Source organism: Nannospalax galili, unplaced genomic scaffold, assembly GCF_000622305.1.
Source record: "Nannospalax galili isolate Female #2095 unplaced genomic scaffold, S.galili_v1.0 scaffold744, whole genome shotgun sequence".
NCBI classification, from domain to species: Eukaryota; Metazoa; Chordata; class Mammalia; order Rodentia; family Spalacidae; genus Nannospalax; species Nannospalax galili.
The window spans coordinates 1,156,800-1,174,101 of record NW_008351509.1 but is presented as its reverse complement, the minus strand read 5'-3'; the positions used below and the strand labels follow the sequence as shown (position 1 = coordinate 1,174,101).

The 17,302-nt window shown below is 43.7% G+C and overlaps 1 long non-coding RNA gene across 1 annotated transcript in view; it reads right to left on the bottom strand.

Annotated features, from left to right (window-relative positions):
* Positions 1-6,396: 6,396 nt before the first annotated feature.
* Positions 6,397-17,302, bottom strand: part of LOC103746280 — a 34,128-nt gene continuing 23,222 nt past the window's right edge. The window contains exons 3-4 of the long non-coding RNA XR_607785.2: positions 8,078-8,181; positions 6,397-7,703 (exon numbers count right to left, since the gene is read on the bottom strand). This is a non-coding gene — a long non-coding RNA (uncharacterized LOC103746280). The remainder of the gene's footprint in view (positions 7,704-8,077; positions 8,182-17,302) is intronic.

The window sequence follows — 17,302 nt, the reverse complement described above, 5'->3', positions numbered from 1 at the left end:
TCAGTCAAACCCTTGTGAGCAGCATCGTTCATAATGGACTAGTTGTTTTGGTTTGTGCAGAGACACTGGAAGAATTGCTTGCTTTGTGCTTCCTCGGCTGATTTCTTTTTGATCAAGAACACAAGGCACCATCACTACAGTCTTAAGAGCGTATTTCTCTTGTTTTCAACAAATCCATCTTAACCGCTGATTCATTATTTAATGAAGTAATCAATTTAATCATGTACCATCAAAGCACAATTTTAGAAACTAAAAGTAATTGTTTCCATGAATGTCAGGACAAGCAAGAGAAAAGAAACCCACATACAAGGTCTACATGTGAGGCGAATGTGTTACAGATACAGAGATGCAATTTTTAGGAGCCTTGCCCATCCTGCAGTCATTCCCAATTCAAGTCCCAGGAAGTCGAAATGGCTTCCTGTGCTTTGAAGTCTTTGGCCTGCACTGAAGTTTACCTTGTTTCACATTAAGTTTTTCTCTATTCTTTTTTGTTTTTCCATTTCTAGCATTTTTAAAGGCACATTAGTCTATCGTCCAACATTGTCTTCATGGTGTCAAATCAAAATTGCTAAGTCAACGAAGTCAACAGAGTCACACTCTAGGGGAATGTCTTTTACCAGCAAAAGGAAATTTGACCTCTAAACTAGTCAGACAGGTCTAAACTCCCTCTAAGCTTCCCACCTCCACCTCCACCTGAGCTCAGGACTAGGCCAAACCAAAGAAAGAAAGACAAGCACACTCCAGGAGTCTTGCCGAGTGATCCAGAAATGACCAAACCAACTTCATTTTATTCCAGCTGACTTTTGCTTTACCCTGTGTTTCTGGCCCCTGCTCTAACTGTAGTCAGCCAGGCATAATGGTCATGAGGGCTGTACCTGAATTTCAGGGAGTACATTCCTTCTACAATGCCGGAAAACTTATAGTTACCCAGGCAGGCCCTATACCTGCATCTCCATGGAGTCTATCATTTCTACAACTCTGAGAAACTTGTCTTATCTAACTGAAACTTGGAAACTTTTTGTCAACTGAAAACCTCTGTTAACTGACCTGTCTCTGGTCTGATGTAACTATGGTGATCTGATGTAACTATGGTTATTGGCTTTGACCCTGGCGTGATGTAATTGTGGTTTTAGGCTTCATAAATCCTGCCCTGCTTCTCCTCAGGGTCAAAATTTCTTTCTGGAGATAGCCCCTCTCAACTGCTAGCTAATTATTAATGGACTTTTAATTCAACCATCACTATATGGCATTTCTCTGTGTTTCTCGCTCAGTATTAGAATTCTTGTGTCAGTGTGTCTGATACAAGTAGTCCTGGGTATAGACAGGACTGTGGCCACACTGCTGATATGGTAGTGGCAGAGATGAGCCAGTGCTCAGTGGCCTTGCAAACTAAAAGAAGCAGGGCATAGTATGCAGAACCCTTGAAAAACACAGCACCTCACCTTCCTCCTTATATAGAAGCAGAGGACTAGGAAACTTTATTAGAAATGAGTCAAGTTTTATGAAAAGTCTGTGATTCTGAGTGGGAAGTGCTGATTACTACCATGGGGCCTGGGGCTGTCTGGACTTGGGTACTTGTTTGACTTCTTGGATCCTCAGTTTCTCATCTTTGAACAGGGGAAATGATAGTGTTCCACTCAGGGCTGTGGGGAAATTCCAGTTAACACATGAAAATCACTTAGACTTTGGTTGGTGTCTGTGACATTTTCAGCTGGGACTACCTGTTTTCTACTAATTAAAAACTTTATTTTTCAGTACTATGGAATATAGCTAAGTAATGGAAACACATCCTTTAAAGTAACTTTCATTAAAATAAGCACATGGGCTGGGTGTGGTGACTTACGACTTTAATACCAATGCTTGGGAGGCAGAGGCAGGCAGGTCTCTGTGAGTTCGAGGCCAGTCTGGTCTACATAGCAAGTTCTAGGCCAACTGGGGCTACAGGAAGACCCTGTCTCAAAAAACAAACAAACAAACAAACAAACAAACAAACAAAAAATAAAATGAAAAAAACCCACCCAATTTTTAAACTATGCACATGGGACTGGAGAGATGGCATAGCAGTAGCAGTTAAAAGCACTGTCTGCCTTCCAGAGGACCTGGGTTCAGTTCCCAGGACTCACATGGTGGCTAACAACTGCATGTAACTCCAGTTCCAGGGGATCCGGCGCCCTCTTCTAGCCTCCATGGACACTGCAGGCACAGAACACAGGCAAAATTCTATATACATAAAGTAAATAAAAATTTTAAAAAAATATGCACATGCTGGAAAAGTCTCATGTAAGTTCAAGTCAGACAAAAGCCTGGCATAGATGTGGGAAAGTGGGTAAGAAACCCCACTCTACCTGAGGAACTACTAGCAACTGATGACTGCTGAGAAGGGGAGAGTCAGTCTCATTTAAGGGTGAGATTCTTAGTAGGTTGACCAGGCTCCAGTGGGTGAATCCACACCAAAGGGCATTTGGGGACACAGACTTAACTTTATGGGCCTTTACATATTTAAATATATTAATATATGTCATATAATATATTATATATATATATTAGAGTACAGAAATTTGGTGGGAGGTTAGAAAAGGGGGGTGCAGATATGAGAGGGGATCTAAATATGACCAAAATATATTGTATGAAATTCACAAAAATTCCATTAAAATTAGTTTAAAAATGCACAGGCTGGAAGGTTACATTCATTTCATCATTCTTAAGGCCAATTTCAGTGTCTTATGAGGAGTCATCCCAGTTATCATAAGCCCTGAAGCTTTAGGGACATCCAGGGCTGCCAATAGAGATGTACACAGAGCCACAGGCCAGTGCTCAGCTTTAACTGACTATGTCAAGTGCTAACCGGAATGGAAAGGCATCTTTGCATAGTGGTGAAAACCACAAAGCTGTCAGAACTCAGTGGCTTCAGGCTTCTTGGTTGCTGACACCTAAGTTCAGGAAGATGAAGTAACTCAGCTGGCATTAGGCTACCAGAAAGCAGAGGAAATGGTCGTCATATGACAAATGTCTGGCCACAAGCCCCTTGCTGTTTTCCTACCACTCTGCCCTGGAGATGGAAGGGAACTACTTCCTATCTCATGTTCTGTTATAGAGGCTACTTCTAGTCTTGAGAAGCCTGTGTGGAGTCTCATGAGGGAATTGGGGTGAGGTGCCAGGGCTCTGTGTTGAACTTCTAAGGCCCATCTGGCAGGAACACAGAAAGATGAACAGCATTTGGGTTTCTATGGCAGCAGAGATATAACGGGACCTTCTGTTCCTCCTTGCCCTCCCATCTACTTCAACTCTCTGAAGGTCATGAGGGTCTTTGAGAAGGTCTCTGTGTCCCAAGTCACTCTTTTTCCCTTTCATCTCAAGGTCTGAGAGAGGAGCCCACCCCTGTACACACTGCCTCATCTGTAACTGGTAATTTCTAGAGAAGATAGAAGGAAGAGGGGGAGCCCTTCAGAAGATGTAGACTTCTGGAGTGGATGAAGCCAGCTTATACAAATAGAGGGAGGGAGAGAGAGAGAGAGAGAGGTCACCACCTGGCCTGAGCAAATAGCAAGAGGAAATACACATGTGGGACTCGTGCTCCGGAAATCTGGGGAGACGCTGCTTCCAGACGGACTTAATAGATTCAGGTCACCGGAAGGAGATGGTCCAGTAAGAACTACTGCTGAGGAAGGATGTGGACCCGCCTTCCCTGAAGGTCTTTAAAGATAGCATTAATTTCTACTTGTCTGAGGTCAGTAAAATAGGTGTAACTTGAAGAGAAGAAAATGCATCAAAGTGATGGCCAAGGTCTCCCCTCGCCTTGCCAGTCTGTGGTTTCTCCACACTTGAGGCAGAGACGCTCCACTCAGAACGCATCTTAGAAACTGAAAAGTGTGTCGAGGCGCCCGTGTGACCTGTCTGTTATGGGCGGCGGGAAAAAAATTCAGACCATAGAAATCATCTTTATTTTGTCTCTTGTAAATACGAGTTTATGAGAAAAGCAAACCAGCTTAGGTCATTCAGAAAGGTGCTGCAGAAATAAAAACTTTGAGAGTCCAATCTCTCTGTAGTCGGAATGGCTATGTTGAGAAGCATCAGATGCTGGTGAGGATGTGCAGAAAGAGGAACAACTCTTATTCATTGTCGTTGGGAGTGTAAACTAGTGCAGCCACTATGGAAACCAGTGTGGAGGTTCCTCAAAGCCCTAAAAATAGGTCTACCATATGCCCCAGCCTCACCACTCCTGGACAGATACCCAAAGGACTATATTTTCCATCACAGAGTCACCTGTACATCCATGTTTGTTGCTGCTCCTTCTACAACAGCAAAGGAATGGAACCAGTTCAGATGCTGTTCATCTTTCTGTGTTCTAATGAAAATGTGGTACATGCACATAATGGACATTTATTCAGCTGTAAAGAAAAATAAAATTGTGCAATTTTCAGGGAAATGTATGGATCTGGAAAATATTATGTTTAGCAGAGTGATCTAGACCCAGAACGACAAAAAGTACATGCCATATCTCATGTGGGGAGCCTAGCTTTCCATGTTTATATATGTATGTCCTGGGGTGTGAGTGTGGGTGTGGGCTGTGATGGGGAGAAAAAGAGGTTAAAGGGGGGGGCAGTGAGGGCAGTAGGACACATGAAAGAAGAAAGGAGGGTCTTGGGGTGGGAGACTACAAGGGAGAGAAATGGTGGGGAGAAGGGAGAAGGAGGACCAACAAAAACAAATTATGTTTGAAAATGCCATAATAAATCTAATACTTTGTATGGTATTTAAAAGTTAAAAAAAATAATATGCCACCACAGCACATTCTAGGAGAAACCACCCCTGAGTCCACTGTAGGTAATGGAGGCAGTTTCCAAACTCCAGCCCCCCAGGCTCGGACAGGCAACTGACAGCAAGAAGACTCCACACAGACTTGTTTGGAGGAGAACAAAAAGCCAGATGGAAGCCCCAGAACGGCGGGGAGCGGGCAGCTGGAAGCCCCAAAACAGGGAGCAGAGAGCTGCAAGCCCCAGAACGGGGAGTGGGGAGCTGGAGCCCCCAGGAAGGAGCATGAAGCGGCCTTTGGCAGGCTGAGGCTCAGAAAACCTGAGACCTAGGCAGCATGAACACAGACTGCTCCCTCCACCCAGGATCCCAGACTTTCCTATAGAGTTGGCAAATTCGCCAGCTTTCAAAGAAAGCACGCATTTATTTATTTCACAATAAATAAATGCATGGAATGCCTCCCATAATGACTAACAATAAGCAATTAAAAGAATTAAATTAGTGAATGGGTCAGCAGACAAAACAACACAGAGGAGAGCTGGGCTTTTGAACACTGGGAAGTCAGCTGGGGGAGCAGTCCACTCACTGTGCACTGCAGGCAGTGTCCCTGTCTTAATAAGAAGGGCCCTGGGCTTGCTGGATCTTGGGTCACTGCTGAGGATAACCTGAGGACCTGCAGAGAGGCTGTCTCTGTCTCCATGGAAACTGCATGTATTCAGGCAAATTGAGGTCCTTTTTCAATTGGAAGAAAAAACATTTCCAAGTTAATGGTTTTGTGCCAAACAAATGGATATCACGCATCACTTATGTTATGTTAGAAGTCAAAAATAAGGGAGTAAAAGTAGCTTTTCTTAACCTTGTAAAGTGTTTAAGCATGCTCTTATTTGGCCCTTCCTCTAAATATTTATAATTCTCCAAAAGTCTTTCCCTTAAGTGCCTTTTGAATCAGGTTTACTGAGCCTTCACTTACTTATTCATAACAAATGCTGATTGAATGGCAGTGTATCGACACCCAGATGCAGGTATTAATAAGATGTGGCCTCTGCCCTCAGGGAGCTCACAGTCAAGTGGGTAAATGACACCAGTGTCCATGGCTTTCTTAGGCCCTGCCTTGTCGTGGAGTGCTATTCTAGTTAGCTTCTCGAGTGCTGTGATAAAAGTACAGACCAAAACCAACTTGGGGAGGAAAAGGTTTATTTGGCTTACAGCCCACAGTTCACCATGGAGGGGAACCAGGACAGAAGCTCAGGGCAGGAACCTGCAGCACAGACCATGGAGGAACTCTACTTACTGGCTTGTTCTCTGGCCTATGCTCAGCCTGCTTTCTTATACAACCCAGGACCACCTACCCCAGGTGGCACCACCCAGAGTGGGCTGGGCCCTTCCACATCACTCAACAATCAAGACATGGTCAATAGACATTGACCACAGGCCAAGCCAATGGAGGAAATTTCTCAATTTAGGTTCCTCTACCAAGATGTATCAAGTTGACAACTGAAGCTATCCAGCACAAGTGCCATTCACCCCTAGGTACCCAACAGGTCTATGTGTGGTGCTCCAGGTTCTGGGCTCCTTCCTGAGGGTGCTCTAGCATCCAAGGGCCTGCAGAGTTGGCAGTGATCACCCCAGAGGCCTCAAGAAGTTCAAGGTTATCTTCACCTACATTGTGAGTTCAAGTCCAGTCTGGACTACACAGACACTTTTTTAAAAAGCCCTAGGATAGAAACATGGGCTTCCCTGCCTCCAGGGATGATTCACAGAAGGAACCATTGACCCACTACTTTCATAGACCCAGGAATGGTGAGCCCCCACACCAAGACCTGGGAGGTGTCAAGTGGCTGTGTGTGCTCTAGGGCTGAGGGGCACTCAGGATGAATGAGGACTGCATATGGGCATCTGAACTGGGCCACTAGGGGCTCATGGTAACCTGGAGTGAGGACGACAGGGTAGATGTTTAAGAGGATGAGGAGAGACCAAGGCTGAGTGATCAATGTGTGCAGACTTCCCTGGAGCAAAGCACATAGCCCGTCTGTGCCTGTCTGTGAGAGCTGCCACTCAGCCTGTCGTGCATTTGTACCCACTGTGCCCCACAGTTGTGAGAGACAGGGGTGCTCCTACCACCCTAGTTTCTGGGAGGTGAGTCACTATAGAAAAGTGATAGTTCTGGGTGTTAAAGAAAAGACTGCGAGTTCTCATTTTAGTGGCACTTGTTTTCCTGGTGAATATCTATGCTGGGTTAAGTCTCTTACAGATGAAACAGTCCCACATTTCAGATTTACTTCAGTCATTGTATGTGCGCGCACATGTGTGTGTACACGGATACATGCGTGCTCAGATGGGAAGGGCCAGGCCAGGAGGCAGGGAAGGATCAGTGTTACAGGGCCCCAGGAACTTCTGTAGACATAGCCAGAGGCAGAATTTAAGTTCTTCCTCCAGGGAACTGGACTCAGAGGTTGGAGGGAGTGGAGACACAGTGACCTGCCAGCAAGCCTAAGAAAGAAGGAAGAGGCAGGAGCCTGACCTTATGGTGGGGAGCAGAGGCTAAGGGGAGGGCAGATTTTATGTGTTCATAAGAGATAAACATTGGATGTACTGTAAAATCCCTTGGGGAGTTTTCAAAAATGATCCTCCTGAGTCTAGCACCCAAGATCCTGATGGTACTGTGTAGGGTCCAAGGGCAGCTACTTAGCCTGGATCAGTACTGCTGAGATGGGAACAGTGTGTGGATGCCTGGGCCAGCTCAGTCCTGCACAGTGCCTGGAGGTAATGCATATGACATGCCTGGTGATTAGTAGGCCAGCAGGAGTTTCTGTTTCCTTTCCAACTTCTTTACCTTCTCCATAGTATTTAGATTCACGATAACAGCTTTTCTTTTTGAACATCTCCCCCCAGTTTTACAAGCCTTGCAGGAAATCTGTCCTTGTTCCTCGGTGTTGTGTCCTATGAGATCACTGTAAAATAAAAATCATTTTTAAGCCATGGTTTTATTTATTTTGCCAAAATTGCACTTTTGAGTCTATTGTTGGCAGCATCATTCTTGTGTTACCGCATACTCGACATTGGCGTCGTGGAGACCTGACACAAACCACTTTCCATCCTGCTCTGGTATTGATTTAATATCAGAAGGCTATTTTCTCTTCATCCCAATGAGATGTTAAAAGGAATTGGAGGTGGATGCAAGGACGTGTCCTGAGTAGGCTGTCCCTCACTTGTCTAGCAACTCTTCCCTCCTTTGAAATATCTTACTGCCTTTTTCACATATGAATAGAAGGTGTGTATAACTGCATGTTAAGCAACAGCAATGACTTCAAAGGGCACTTTTTACCTTTGTGGGGACCTTCATTTTGCTTGTCTGAATCAGGAGCAGAGGGCCAAGGTCATTGCTTCCATCAAGTAGACCCCTGCAGGACTGGTCCAGGTGAGCTCCTTCTGAGAATACACAATAGCCACAAACATGTAAGTACTTACTTTCCTTTCTTCCATTCGAACACTTCACTAATGGCATCTTTTCTTTTTTCATACTGGAGTTTTCTCTTTTTTTTTTTTGGTCTTTTTGAGACAGGGTCTCCCTGTAGCCCCAGCTGCTAGAACTCACTATGTAGACCAGGCTGCCCTTGAACTCACAGAGATCCGCCTGCCTCTGCCTCCTGAGTGCTGGGATTAAAGGCATGTGCCACCACGCCCGGCCCATACAGGAGTTTTCTAGGTTTTCAAGCACGTCTTCACAGTAGCACTGATGGGGACATCTTTATTCTATTCCTAATATTAAAAGAAGAACCTCTCTAAGTATTCTGCACACACATTCCCTTTGGAATGCCATCAATAACACAGGCAAATATTGCCTTTAGAGCTCAGTGTGTCTACTTCCTTTCAGTGAGGTAAAATTTGCTTGTGACACGCATAGAACAGTAGTCTTCCTCAGCAGGCTAGAGGCGGGCCAGCACAGGGAAAGTGTAGGGGCTCCACTTGGCTCAAACAATAAACATACACTTTTACTAACAATGCGCCTACCAACCTAGGTCTCTCAATTACACTAAGCTGCAAGTACTCACTTTAAACAATGGGATAAGTGACTCCTCCTTAGCAACCATTCGTATAGCAACTCCCTCTTTTGAGATCAGTTTCCATTCAAATGTGTTTCAGAACATATCTGGATATGGAGGCAGGCAGGAGACCAATCTGGCCTGAACTTGTTTTGAGTGGATGCACAGTAAGGCAATTTGTGTCCTCTGGGAGAACTTTTTAGGGAAAATTCCATATTTACCATCTTATGCATATACACAATTGGGCATGTATGATTAAAACCAGATGCACCATGGCAGAAGACATGTACTGTTGATTAAATTTACAAAGCCTAAGCTTGTCAATCAAAACAGAGAACCACCCAAGCAGTACCCCTAGCAACCAGCTCCTCCTCCTCCTAGACTCCATAAAGGAAGGCCCAAAATAGTAACCTAGGGCCCGTGAGTACCCTAACTCAAGGAGACCATGGCTTGATTATCTGATCTGTATTATCGATTTGCTTCTGATTAAAGTCTCCTTGCTACTTTGAAATCTCTGTACTTCTTCAGTTCTTTGATTAGGACATTAAGAACCTGGAAACACCCGGTCCAGACAGCAATTCCCCATAAGAGGTGGACAGATGCTTACCTCATGGAGCCAGCTCCATCCACAGAGACCCCACTGTCATGCAGAGAATCCCCTCATGCTTGTTTTTGATTGACCCAGCTCCCATGAATACCCCAATTCTAAGTCCTGGCACCCTTGAGTAAATGTGGCTCATCTTCAAATTCAAGCAAATGCAGCACACACTATCGTGCTTGGCTCATTTATTGTGTTCTCTTTTCAAACTGAGGAGTGGGATTCCATTGTGATTACGGCACACTGTGCAGACCTGCTCTCCTGTCAACAACTATTCATATCGTTTTCAATTTGGAATTGAACTGATCTGAACACTGCTGCAATCCATCTTTGTGAACGTGTGGGTGCTCAGCTTTATACAGAGCTGTGACACATTTCCAGGTAGCTGCTCCATGTGATAGTCCCGACCCGAGACAGAGTTCCCGCTGCTCCACGTGCTGCCCGGTAGCATGTGGTATTCTTGGTCCTTAAGGTTGTGGCCATTCTAGTGCACGCACAGCAGGATCACATTTCGATTTTAGTTTGTGTTGTGGAGTGTAGACTGTGTGGTGTTCCCCCATTTAGTAGCTGCAGAATCTGAAGTTGTGTGAGCTGTTTGACACCTGGTGCTGGTCATCTATGTCCTGTCTTTCCTAAGGTCTATTGATTTTCTTTTTTTAAAAAAGAATTGTCTTTATAATTTATCAGTTTTTTCCCTTTTTAAAAATTCTATTGATTTCTTCTTTGTTATTTTCTTCTTGCTTTGGATTTATTTCAGCCCCCCCCTTTTTTTTTCCAGGTTCTTGAGTTGGGAACTTGTGTTATTGATCTGAGACTTCTCTTTTACAACATAAACATTGTGTGTGTGTGTGTGTGTGTGTGTGTGTGTGTGTGTGTGTGTTATTGAGGTCAGAGGCCATTAGGTGTTTCCATAGTTGTTTTCCACCTTATTTTTTCAGATAGGGTCTCTCACTGAACCTGGAACTGAACTGGCTGGTTCAGTTAGACTGGCTGGCCAGAGAGGTCCAGAGATCCTCCTGTCTTTGCCCTGCAAGTATTGAGGTTATAACTGTGGACCACTGTGCCTCATGCTTGTGTGACAAGCCCCTTTCCGGTTAAACCATCTTCCCAGCCTTACAATAGAAACATTTAAAGCTATAGATTTCCCTATCAGTTGCTTTGGCTTCATTTACAAGTTTTGACGTGTCGCATTTTCATCTTCGTATGGTTTTAGTATTTTCAAATTCTCTCTCTCTCTCTCTCTCTCTCTCTCTTTCTCTCTCTCTCCCTTCTCTTTTTTCTCCTTTCGTTGGAAGGGAGACTTTTTGAAACAGAGTCTCACTATGTAGCCAGGCTGGATTTGAACTTGGGTGATCCTCCTGACTCTGCCTCTCTAGTGCTGGGATGACAGACAGGTGTACCCCACCATGCCTGACTCAATTTTTTTTGAAACTTCCCCTGGTTTTTCCATTACTTAAAAATATGTTGTTTATTCTCTATGTTGGAGATTTTCCTGTTGTTGTTACTGATTTGATTCTTTTATGGCCCGAGTGTACTCTGTACAGTTGTAATTCTGTTGATGTCACTAGGGTCGGTTACTGTTACTGTTTGTCTTTTTGAGTGACTAGACCAGTGCTTGAACAGCATGTACTTTCTGAGGTTGTTATCAGACACTCTTTAACTAGCTGAGCTGCCTAGAAGAAGTTCAGATCATCTGAGATGCTTGGAACACTCACTTTCTGACCTATCAAGCTGCCTGCAGGTTGTTCAGTGAGGTCCGGGTGTCCTGCTTTCCTGAGCTGTCACCCATGCTGGGGTGGGCTTTGGTGATGCAACTGTCTTTGAGTCACTTCTGCTCCTGTAAGTAACCCAATAAAACTCATTGGTTCACCAAGTGACTTTGGTAGTATCCTTATTTTGGTCTGTCATTGGTCCCCTCTCTGGGGTGAGTAGATGTTTGATCAGGCTCCTCAGCTATACTATCACACAACATTGAGTGCTAAGGATTGAACTCATTGTCTTAACACAATTGAGCACAGTAAGCAAGCAATCTGTCACTGAGTTTCCTGGCCTCTCTGTCTGGGTTTAATGCACAGGCCTTACCTATTTGGGAATGGTAATTGCAGTGACAAGTTAGGCTCCAGGCCCCAGCAGTGTTAATTCATATTTCATCAGGGCTCACAATTTAATAAGGACAATTATTCAGAGACTGAGCTAAAAGGATCACAAATCCAACCTGCCTGGACTAGAGAGTGAGTTCAAGGCCAGCTTAGACGACTTAGTGAGACCCTGTCTCATTTTCCCAGCATGTGTAAGGTCCTAGGTTCAATCCTTAACATCTCCTGCCAAAAGTAATAAACATTTTGTAATAAAAAAAGTGAAAACCAACATGGATGTGTCCCATGTATAGCATTTGACATAGAAGTGTCAAGGTCCACATGAGGACAGAGACAGAACAGCAGCCAAAGGTCAAGCAGCGTGAATACAGTATTGTTGGGATTAGAGCAGGAGACTGTGACCCCCACCTCAGGACAGCAGTGTGCCCCCTCTCCCGAGCCTCTCTGCCCTGTACTATGGTATGTTCTGTGGTCCAGCATATGCTGGGACCCAGGTTTGATCTTCAGCACCACAAAAGCAGAAAAGAAAAAAAATATAAACAAACAAAAACACAGGATCACTAAGAAATTCACCTTGTGTGTGATTTTCCTTTGTGACTCCCAAAAGCTCCAGGATTAGCTCTGCTGGCTGAGTGCGTGAGTATGCACTCAGGCAGGGCTTGTGGCCACACCATTGAGGTCAGGCCATGCTTGCAGGCTCTTCGTTACATTTTAATTTATCTTCGGCCCATTTTAAATAATGAAACAATGCAATATCCAAAGCCCAATGTTAAATTGTTTTTTTTAAAGATTTAATTATTAACTCTCTCTCTCTCGCTCTCTCTCTCTCTCTCTCTCTCTCGCTCTCATGTGTGTGTGTGTACCTCTGTGAGTGTGTGCATGGAGAACAGGTGCCTGCCCAGGGTGTCAGAACCCCTGGAGCTAGAGTTGAAGGTAGTTGTGAGCACCTGAGATAGATGCTGGGAACGTAGTTGGGTCCTCTGGAAGAACACTATAAGCTCTTAACTGCTGAACCATCTTTCCAGCCCCTTAGGTTTTCTTTTTAGATAGGAATAGTGTGATGAAATGAATCTGCTAATGTTTCTAATGGAATTGTAACCATCCTGGCAGAGGAATGACATTCCGAAGAGACACTTGTGCTCAAAGGAAATTTCCTCAGGAATTCTGTGGTGGCAGAGAGGAAAGGCTGAGGTCCTGGGGCCAGTCAGAGAAGGAACTTGCCTCCCAGGAAGAGACACAGTTCTGACAACTTGTCAGACCACCTTACAGAAGAGATTGGAGCTGAGATGGTGGTCATCCAGCGATGGCCAGGACCACACCTTGGCCAGGACTGCTTGGTTATGTACACCTATGCCTCTCTGTTTAATTTAAATCTCCTGTCAGGACCTGGAGATGGACTTGTGGGGGTTGGTGGGGGCTCACTGGACCTCTGTATGTGTTCATTTTCCAACATGGCCACATTGAATACATTTCCTTTCTCTGCTTTTTACTTTTGCTTTTTTCTATAGTTAAGTTTGTTTGTTTTGTTTTGTTTCTTGTTGTTTTTGACAGGGTCTCCCTAATCTCCGCCACTTGGAAGTCACTCTGTGGGCCAGGCTGGCCTCCACCTCACAGAGATCTACCTGTCTCTGCCTCCTGGGTACTGGGATTAAAGGCTGGTGCCACCATGCTGGGTGTTTGTCTCTTTAATTGGCATACTGGACAGGGATAACCAGCCTAGCATGCTTGTACATCCAGAACCCAGGCTTTGACCCTAAAAATCTAGTAATAGAATCTTGAGAAATATCTTTTCTTGGAATCTAGAAATTCCGTGTTCTTGTTTTACAGCTGCCATTTCTAAATGTTTACAGGCACTTTTTGACCATTAACACAGAACTTGTCAAAATCCTGCAAGGTAACTATGTTTATCTTGGTTTTGAAGATGAAAAATTTGAAGTTCAAAGCCATGATCTGCTGGAAGTCTCATCACTGATGGCAACACTTAAAGCCAGAGTTCTAAAGGACTTTTCAGAACACTGCTGCTTCCTGCTCTCTCTTACCAAGGACAGAGTGGAAGGGCCTCAGTTAGGATATGACTGGGAGCCTGCCTGCCCTAAGGATACTGCTTTGCAGAAGTATGAGGGCTCCCTCCAAGACCCATTCTTTCTGGGTTGTCTCTAAAAGCAGACAACTGACTCTCCTTCCAGGTGCCTGGTCTTAGGGTAGCAGCTCAGCCCCACTGGTCGGCAGAGGGCAGCAGAGGCCTGTTGATGGATGGGCCAGAGGAACCAGCATCAGCCTTTTGCCCCAACCACCTGGAGGAGAGGCATGAAGGGCATGCCCAGGTGCAAGGATCTAGATTCCCACAGAAGAGGCAGGCCCCTCTCTTTGAGCGTACCCTGGAGATAACAGAAAAGTTGAGAAAATTCAGAGGCCCATCTAGTACCTGGTTCATCCCTCAGTGACCTGTCAGTGTATAGTTTCCCTGCATGAAATGTATGAAAGGGCATCTTCCAACGTGGTTCTGATGGTGGACATTCTGATGGCTTCCTGAGAGCTTGAGAAAGAGCTGCAGGGAACTTGAGTTTCCTTGTAGCACAGAGACTTTTGGGATGATCACATGCTGCTTTAAAAAAATTATTTAAGGGCTGGAGAGATAGCTCAGCGGTTAAGAGCACTGTCTGCTCTTGCAGAGGACCATGGAGGCTACGAACTGTCATTAACTCCAGTTCCAGGGGAATCTAAAGCCCTCTTCTGACTTCCACTGCATTGCATGACACAGGTTGCACTCACATACATGCAGGTAATACACTCATACACATAAAATAAAAAATAATAAATAAGTCACCTCCCTCTGCTTCCCTGGGCTGCACAACCCACCAGCCCCTTTCCTGGACACCGGGACTGACCTCTCCCCTCCCAGAACCACCACTGCTTCCTGATCCCTTGCATCCAGATGAACCCAGTTCATATCAGGGTCCCCAGGAGGCCTCTGGACCTGGTCCCACCCTCACCTCCCTCTGCGTCCCTGAGCCTGCACAACACCCCCAGCCTCTCTCTTGGTCCCCAGGAGCCCTTCGGGCCTCTTCCCACTGCCATCTCCCTTTGCATCTCAGGGTGGCACGGCCATCAGCTGCCCAAGACCAGCATCTTTTCTGAGCCCTGCTCCCAGTTCCAACCCCAAAATTCCTGAGGACAACATCTTTCCTAGAGGGATCCAGACCTTAGTAGAAAGCCTGAGAGCATCTGATCTTCATATGACTTGGGCTTCTGTGGGAACTCCTGAAGACAAAAGCAATCTGGCCACTCCAATATAACATCAAAAGAGAGAATCAGAAGCTTAGACGAACTAGCTTTTCATGCTCAAAAAGTAAACCACAAAGGCACATAAAGTTAACAAAAAGAAGCAGACCTAAACTTGAAGGTTTGAGACTCACTCAAGAATCAGAATCTACAAAAGAAATTCACATATCAAAATCACAGAGAAAGAATAATAAAATGAAAAACCAAAATAACATATCCCCACCAAATACCAATAGTCCTCTAGAGGAGTACAATGAGAACCCCCTAGAGATAATGCAGGACATGGAACTCAAAAAAACAATGATGAATATGATAAAAGAATTCACTGAATTTAAAGATCAAAGAACTGAAGGAAGATAGGGATAAACTTCTGAATGAATTCAGAAAAGAGTTAGAAATATTGAAGAATACTCAGACTGAAATGAAGAAGGAAGTGAAACACTCAGTAAGCCAATTAGAAATGACAGGAGAAAGCCTCACCGATAGGATGAATGAAATGGAAAACAGAGTATCAAGACTGGAAGATAAAGTGGCCGAACTAGGCCACTCAAGCAAAGATTATGAAAAATTTAAGAAATCACAAGAATGGAATATGCAGGCATTGTGTGACACCATAAAAAGACCAAACTTTCAAATCATAGGCATACAGGAAGGAGAAGAATCCCAAGATAATGGCATGGACCAGATCTTCAACAGAATCGTAGAAGAAAAATTTCCCACATTAAAGAAAGACATGCCTATACAAATACAAGAAACATATAGAACACCAAACAGACAGGACCAGAAAAGAAACTCTCCACGTCACATCACAGTAAAAACACTAAATGAACAGAACTAAGAGACAATACTGAAAGCTGCAAAAGAGAAACAACAATTCACATACAAAGGAAAACCCATTAGGATTACAGCTGACTTTTCAGTGCAAACTATGAAAGCCAGAAGAGCCTGGACCAAAGTATTCCCAGTTTTAAATGACCACAAATGCCAACCCAGATTACAATACTGAGCCAAAATGTCTATTATAGTCGAAGGGCAAAGAAAAATCTTCCATGACATAAGTAGGCTGAAGGAATTCATGTCCACAAAACTAGCCCTTCATAGAGTTCTGGAAGTAATACGAAGAGCTGAAGAAAGGAATGACTATACCCAAGGGGTTGTGGAAAGAAATTCAATGAAGGTGTAACTGTGGAAAATACAGCTATATCAAGAATGTTAACAGAAATAAAAATGACAGGATTCAACACACATCTTTCATTAATAACTTTAAATATTAATGGAATGAACTCCCCAGTCAAAAGACACAGACTAGTGAATGGATTAAGAAACAAAAGCCATCTTTTTGTTGTCTGCAAGAAGCCCATCTCACTTTCAAGGATAGGCACCATTTTAGGATGAAAGGAGGGAAAAAACTATTCCAAGCAAATGGTACTAAGAAAAAAGCAGGTGTAGCAATTCTAGTATCTGACAAAATAGCCTTTAAACTAAAACTAATCAGAAGAGATGAAGAGGGCCACTTCATTCTGATCAAAGGAACAATAAACCAAGAAGATATTACAATCATGAACATATATTCACCAAACTCTGGTGCAACCAACTTTATAAAAACAATACTACAGGACTTTAAGACCCAGATTAATCCCAATTCTTTAATAGTAGGGGACTTCAATACCCCGGTGTCTCCATTAGATAGGTCAACAGGGCAGAGAGTTAACAGAGAGACATCTGAATTAAACAATACCAAATGGACCTAACAGACATTACCGAGTATTCCACCCAAGCACCAAAGGACATACTTTCTATTCAGTGCCCCATGGAACTTTCTCCAAAATCGACCATATACTGGGGCACAAAACAAACCTCAACAAATACAAAAAGAGTGAAATAATTCCATGCATTCTATCAGACCACAATGCAATAAAGCTTAAAATCAACACCGGAAGAAGCCCTAGTCACCACATGAACACATGGAGATTAAACAACACACTCCTGAATGATGAATGGGTCAAAAGAGAAATTAAGAAAGAAATAAAAGTATTCCTGGAACTAAGTGAAAAGGACAATGAAACACAAAAAAATCTCTGGGACAAGCTGAAAGCTTCCTTAGAGGGGAGTTTATAGCTCTAAGTGCCTACATTAAAAAATCAGAAAGAACACAAATAAATGACTTAACATTGCAACTCAACACACTTGAAAAGCAACAACAAATGAAACCCAAACCCAGCAGACAAGAAGAAATAACAAAAATTAGGGCAGAAATTAATGAAATCGAAACAAAGAAAACAATACAAAGAATCAATGAATCCAAGAGCTGGTTCTTTGAAAAGATAAACAAGATTGACAGACCGCTAACCCATTTAACCAAAAGAAAGACAGAGCCCCTCCAAATCAATAAAATCAGGGATGAAAGTGGAAACATCATAACAGACACCAGAAAATCCAAAACACTATAATACTTTAAAAAATTATACTATATTAAATTTGAAAACATAAAAGAAATGAATGAATTCCTAGATTCATGGAAACCACCAAAG